General features: G+C 41.6%; 1 long non-coding RNA gene across 1 annotated transcript in view; it reads right to left on the bottom strand.

The window, feature by feature from the left end:
• Positions 1-5007, bottom strand: part of LOC121672879 — a 34883-nt gene extending 29876 nt beyond the window's left edge. Inside the window, exons 1-2 of the long non-coding RNA XR_006019070.1 lie at positions 4861-5007; positions 2101-2198 (exon numbers count right to left, since the gene is read on the bottom strand). This is a non-coding gene — a long non-coding RNA (uncharacterized LOC121672879). The remainder of the gene's footprint in view (positions 1-2100; positions 2199-4860) is intronic.
• Between the last annotated feature and the right edge of the window lie 993 nt (positions 5008-6000).

Genomic DNA, 6000 nt, shown 5'->3' on the forward strand with positions numbered 1-6000 from the left:
AAAAATTGAGGTGGCACCTGGGTGTGGTTTGTTTTACTCAGTATCCAAATGCCAAATAATAAACTTTGTGTGATATCAACTTTAGGCAGCTCAACTCAGCACAACTGGCTTTTGCAAAAGGTTCTTGAAGCTTCATATCAATGCATTTTCCTTCCAGATAAACATAACATTAATGATATCTAGCAACTATCAGTGATGCAGCGTAGTGCTCTAAACATGGATCAGTATTTCAGTGCTGCAGTGACTTTGGATTTGCCTCTGAGGTGATATTGTGACAGTGTGGAACCAGAGCTCTTCCCAGAGCTCCTGTGCTGTCAAGTGGCTACCCATCCACTGCATCCATTCATCTTTTGCTACAGCATTGCCCAAGTGTGCCTACAAATAATTTGTCTGAGTGAATGGTGCCTGCTCTGGAAAAATCAGATAAAATGAGGTTATCCAGCAAGGTCTTCCCAGTTGTAAAATGAAGTCATTAATTTAGTCACCACATTAGATGATATTTTGCACTCTCTGAAATCAAGTTTCTTACCATTTTCTGTCTCAAATGTATCTAATTTAGTACTCTGGATGCTCTACCAAGTTGACAATGCCAATGCATCATTCATGCTTCATGAGCTTCACTTGGGACTGCTTTATTTCCCCAGCTTAGTTGTTTCACTAAGTGCCTTTCTAGTTGCTTCATTAAGTGACTTTCAGATCTCAGCATGGACCTAATTCTCCACCCTGCAAACTGGCCTGAGGTCAAGAAGCTGATCACTCTTTCATGTTTAAGCATTTTGTCTCTAAAGTTCTATCACAAAGAGATTTCCTCATTCTGTTATTAAAAGCAGCAACCTGATCTGGAGGTTGGCTCCCACCAGCTGCAGGGAAATTACCAGGTCCAAAGTCACAGACTTAAGTGATGGCTGCAAGAACTGAAGCCCCTGTATCCAGCCCCACAGTGTTGGATGAAACCCCACAAACCTCTGCTTGGCATCTCTGAGTTGATATAATGAAGTTTTATTATTTGGCATTTGGATACTGAGTAAAACAAGCAAAAGTGTCTCGTTATCCTTCCCCACCCTGACAATAATAACCTTGCTCAGGAGGAAGCTTGCTTGTGCTTGAGACACAGGAGACAAAATCTTGCAATCCCATTCATTCTTTTATCTCTCCATGACTTGAATACACTAAAATGCCAAGTGATTAAAATGAGGAGTATGAGGGAAAGATTGTTTAAGGTGACTGAAAAATTATCAACCCCCAACAACTTCTCTTAAATTCTGTCTTAGAAATGGCATCTTATCCTCTCCACAGCCGCAGTTCTCCAGAGCTTGCTGGGAAAAATCGTGTAGTAGCAAAAAGGTAACTAAAGCCTTGCAACAGAAGACTGAAACAAAGAGAGACATGGAATTACTCTGATAATTTAGCCATCCAAATACTTAAGACTAAAATACCAACAGGAAAATTCTATAAACCCCTGAGAAAACACAAGTGGTGAGATAGAAGATGACAATTTAGCATGATCAAGGATTAGACTGTTCCCTGGAGCAATCAAAGAAGGCCAGAACTTCCCTGTTCTATTGGCTCCTGCCTTACTGGCAGACTTGTGAGGGTGAGAAAGGGATGTTGCATCACTCTTAGGCTGCTCAATGATTATCATTCACCTCAAAAAAATATTCAGGGGGTTGTAGAGTGGTGGCATATAGGTGCCAGAGACTGAAAACCTGAACTGCCCCCATCATCTTGTCATGTGGCATTGTGCACAATCAGTTGGTGCCTTGGGTGATGCCTTCCAAATTTGTCCTTCAGTAGTGAAGGGCTTGAACAGAAAAGCTCTTCAACATTCCTTCCCTTGGTTTGGCTCAAAAGGTCCTTTTGTATCTCATTCACACACTGCTTTCCGTTGCCTATGGACAGGCTAGACTGGGAATCACTCCTTCCATTCTGGAGGAACTGCTGGTATTTTATCATTTTTTGAAATAATGTCTTGGAAAGCTGACATATTTTGTTTTAACATTTTTTGACTGAAATGAACAATGTTGATGTTCCCAAATTAGAATGTTTGTCTTGCTGAACTCAGTTGAAGTTCCATTTGAAGTCAATTCAAAATGAGCATACCTGTGCCAGTGGTGCAGCAGGCTCCTGGCTTGCCACTCGCTTTGGGATGAAGCTGCAGTGACCTCGGGGAAGTTCAGGGTGGGATAAAGGAGCTTGGCCTGTAATGGAGCATGAGAAATAAGTCATGTGAATTTTGACATAATAAGATTTGAAGGGTTCAAGTAGAACATGTTTCTGAATAGGTGATTATGTCCTGCAGTCATTCTGTCTCACAGAAAGGATGTACTGGCATGACAGGGCACAAGAACGGGACATTCCTACCCAGAGAGGAGCAGTGCTGAGTCTCTAACACTGAAAGTGGTTGTGGCAGGTCAGCATGAGTTTTATTTCAAAAGCAATCCACAGCAAACTTTAAGGAAGAGAACACAAGTTCATGGTGTGCAAGAAAAAAAGAAAAGCACCAATCCTGAGCCTGCTTTTCAGTGTCTGTTATTAGGTGTGAGGGCAAAAAACCAGCTTGCAGACAACAGGAGAGTGGCTGACTAGATATCTGCTTCTCCCAGGTCCTTCTCCTTCAGCTTCTGGACAAATTGACTCAACATACTCAGGCTCTGGGTAGGGTACTAAAATATTAACTCCCTCTTTCTTGCTCCCCTTCCCCTTAAGGTAATTCCTTCTCACTTGATGTAATTTTATCTTTTTCCAGGGAAAATTATTCTTTATTGAGACTAAAGGAGGGGAAAGGTGGAATAAAGTGTTAATGTGACTAGAGGGGTTGGGGGATGTAACAGCTCACTTTCTTGAATACTGATGCTATTGTGGGTTCTGTATTTTCTGTGACAGGGCTGCTCAGCATGCATGACTTTGGTTAATAACTTGTCCAAATCAGTATCAAAGACTCAGTACCCTGAGTACGAAATACTCTATTTTTCTCCCATTCCAAATGCAAAAACAGTGTCTGAGATTTCTTGTAGATATTTTCATGCCACTTGCATGACATTTTGAAAGCGTAATTTTTGAGATTTTGAAAACCAGGTAGCCAGGGATTTCACACTGTGAAATTTCTTCCTTGATCCCAACCCCTAGGACATCTAAGGTGTTTAGCACCCAGTCCAAAAGTTTACCTATAATGATACGTCAAAAATTTTGCTCATGGAGTGGTTCAGAGCATTTACCCAGAGAGAAACAACTCCTATTGGATGCTTCGTAAGAGAAACCAAAAGTAATATCAAATCTGTTTTTGCTTAAAGTAGAGAATACCTCAGAAAAAGATTTCCAATTCTGTCACCACACTGTTCATGGATGATTGTTAAAAACCCTGGATTCCAGCACTTTCCTGTACAGATTGTAACTACTTTGTCAGAAAGCCTGAAGTATGTCAAGTGCATCATCACAGATGGGAAATAAGGGATAACTGATGGCACAATTTGCTCCAAAAAAAAAAAATCCCACCCCACCCACCCAAGAAAAAAAACCCCAAAACAACCAAAAAACCCCCCAATAGCAACAACAAACACTAAAAAACCAAACCAACCAGAAAACAGCTTCAAATTTTCTAGACATCTTTTGCTGAGAAACACACTGCTCATTGCTCTCCCTGTGCTCAGCACAGAGCTCAAAGCATTCACCTCATTGAACACCAGAAATGGTTTGTCCTTTACCTTCAAGATGAAGTGGACATCAAGCTAAAAAAGGGCATTTCCCGAAATCAAGAATCACCTAGTGAAGTTCAAGGCTGTGGGAAGCCCACCTTGTCATGGCGTGGACATAGGTCCTCTGAGGACTTGGAAAAGAAGCAATGAGAGGAGGACAAGAAGTTGAGAGAGAAGGCAAAATTCTCCAAGATAACTAGTCAGGGTAAATCAACTAATTCTGAGCAAAATAAAGCACCTGAGCTCTACAGAGTATGTCAATTCCTTGTATTACTGTCAGAGCAGAAAGCATTCCATGTTTCAGCATGCACTGTTCATAAGAAAGTTGTGCCATCTTGTGGGAAAATGTGGAAAATATCAAACCATACCTTCACATGCATTATGCAAAATGAAGGACGGGTGCCTCCATGATCAGATATTTGAGGGAATATTCAAATATTGCCATGCAAAGGTCACTATGCAAGGGGAAGTCTCCAGCCTGAGCACTGAAGGACATAAACCTTCAAAACTTCCTGATCTAAAGACTTATGTGGGCTTTGTACTTCTAAGACTGAGAAGACAAACTCAACCAGATAATTTATTACTGAAAAGTGCCAGTCTGGGAGACTTTTCCCAGCCAGCTGTGAACGTCCACAGCAGGCTAATTCTTACCCAAAATAAATCAGCATAGCCCAGCTAACTCATACCATCCTAATATGGAACCTTTTTAAGAAAAGAATACGCAGGTTGATCAGGAGAGACAGCAATGAAAATTAAGGCAAAAGAAGAATATCAGAACTGGCAGAAGAGAAGTTGTATCATCACAGCATCGGTCTCTGCGATTCTTGGCCAAGAGCAAGCCCACGAGACTTCATATCCCAGAGAATCCTGTCATACTAGGAGTAAAAATGAAACCTAGATAATAGCAACAAATGTCTTGGTCAGAGTTCAAACACTCTACAGCTAATCCTTGGATTATTTATACAGTTTGGAACAGTGATGCTTTTCAAATAGACATTTGGACATGAATATTACTGGACTGCTGCTGCTCAGGAATCCTGCTGCAAGAGGCATCTTGGGAGAGAAAAGAGAGAAAAGGGACTTGAATCTGTGGGGCCAGGGCACAGTGGCAGAGAAGAAAGGTGGGGGAAGCTGCCCACTCTCTTAGAAAAGAACAGGTAGTACAAACCTGTGGCAGAAGAGGGCTGTGCTGTATCCTTTCCCTCTCCAGGAGAGAAAGTGCTTGGAGTGCTTTCCCACTGTTCTAGCCTGCCCCTGGCCCTGATGTTGTGGGGAGAGCTCAAAGCCTCCTCTTAGCCCCTCTGCTCACAGCTGCTTCAATAATTGTAGCACACTGCTTCTAGAGGATGAAGTTAATGAGCTCTGTACAGCCCAGGCTGCTCAAGCTGCTCAAGCTTCACAGCTGGGCTTGCCCTTTGACAGGAAAAAGTGCCAGATGTGTCTTATTAGCTGCACTGCTTTCCCACAGCCATTTCAATAAGGCAAAATAGGAAAGAAAATTCTTGAATGCAAAAGAAGAAAACAAACAAGAACACAGGTCAGGACAAGATGTGTTGCCATAAAATCATATTTGGGACACACATGCTTTAAATCTAAAAGCAACTGAGAGATGCTAGACAGTGGAAGGAGAAAGGATATTAAAAAATAAAAAAAAGACTGTCGGAAGTCTTAATAAGCAACAAAAAAGGATGTCTGAAAACTTATGGGTTTTTGCTGCTTGGAAAGCTTCCCTTTTTCTTAACAGTCCCTTGAGATATAAGTGTTCAATAGCAGGGAGAAAATTTTTAGTCTGGTCTGTTATTTTTACAGTAAGAATAAGGACAGTACAAAATAAGGTCAAACATCAAAACAAACAGAAAGTTCATGTGATATGTCCAGAATGTTGACAGAAGCTATTTTAAGTGAGTGTAGGTCCATGGAGTAGGGCAAGACTCAATGTGCTGAACTTTAAGCTTTAACCTAAGTTGGAGATTCAGTGCATTCTGTTCCCTGGAAGTCAATATAGAGAGAGGGGCTACAAAGAGAGAAGCTAAGGATCTCTCCTCAATGTTTGAATTTTGGCAGATTGAACCAGGACTGCTGTGGTCATATTCACGTTGGGGATGTTTGGTTCAGGATACCAGACTCACATGTGCTGGTTTTGGCTGGAATAAGAGTCAGTGTTCTCCAGAGTAGCTGGTTTGGGGCTGTGTTTTGGATTTGTGCTGGAAACAGTGTCAATAACTCAGGGATGTTTTGGTTATTGCTGAGCAGAATTTACACAAAGACCTTTCTGCCTCTCTCATCACCCCACCAATGAGGGGGCTGG

This window comes from Corvus kubaryi, unplaced genomic scaffold (genome assembly GCF_017639235.1).
Source record: "Corvus kubaryi isolate FWS band 111438036 unplaced genomic scaffold, C.kubaryi_AGA036_p1.0 65022, whole genome shotgun sequence".
NCBI classification, from domain to species: Eukaryota; Metazoa; Chordata; class Aves; order Passeriformes; family Corvidae; genus Corvus; species Corvus kubaryi.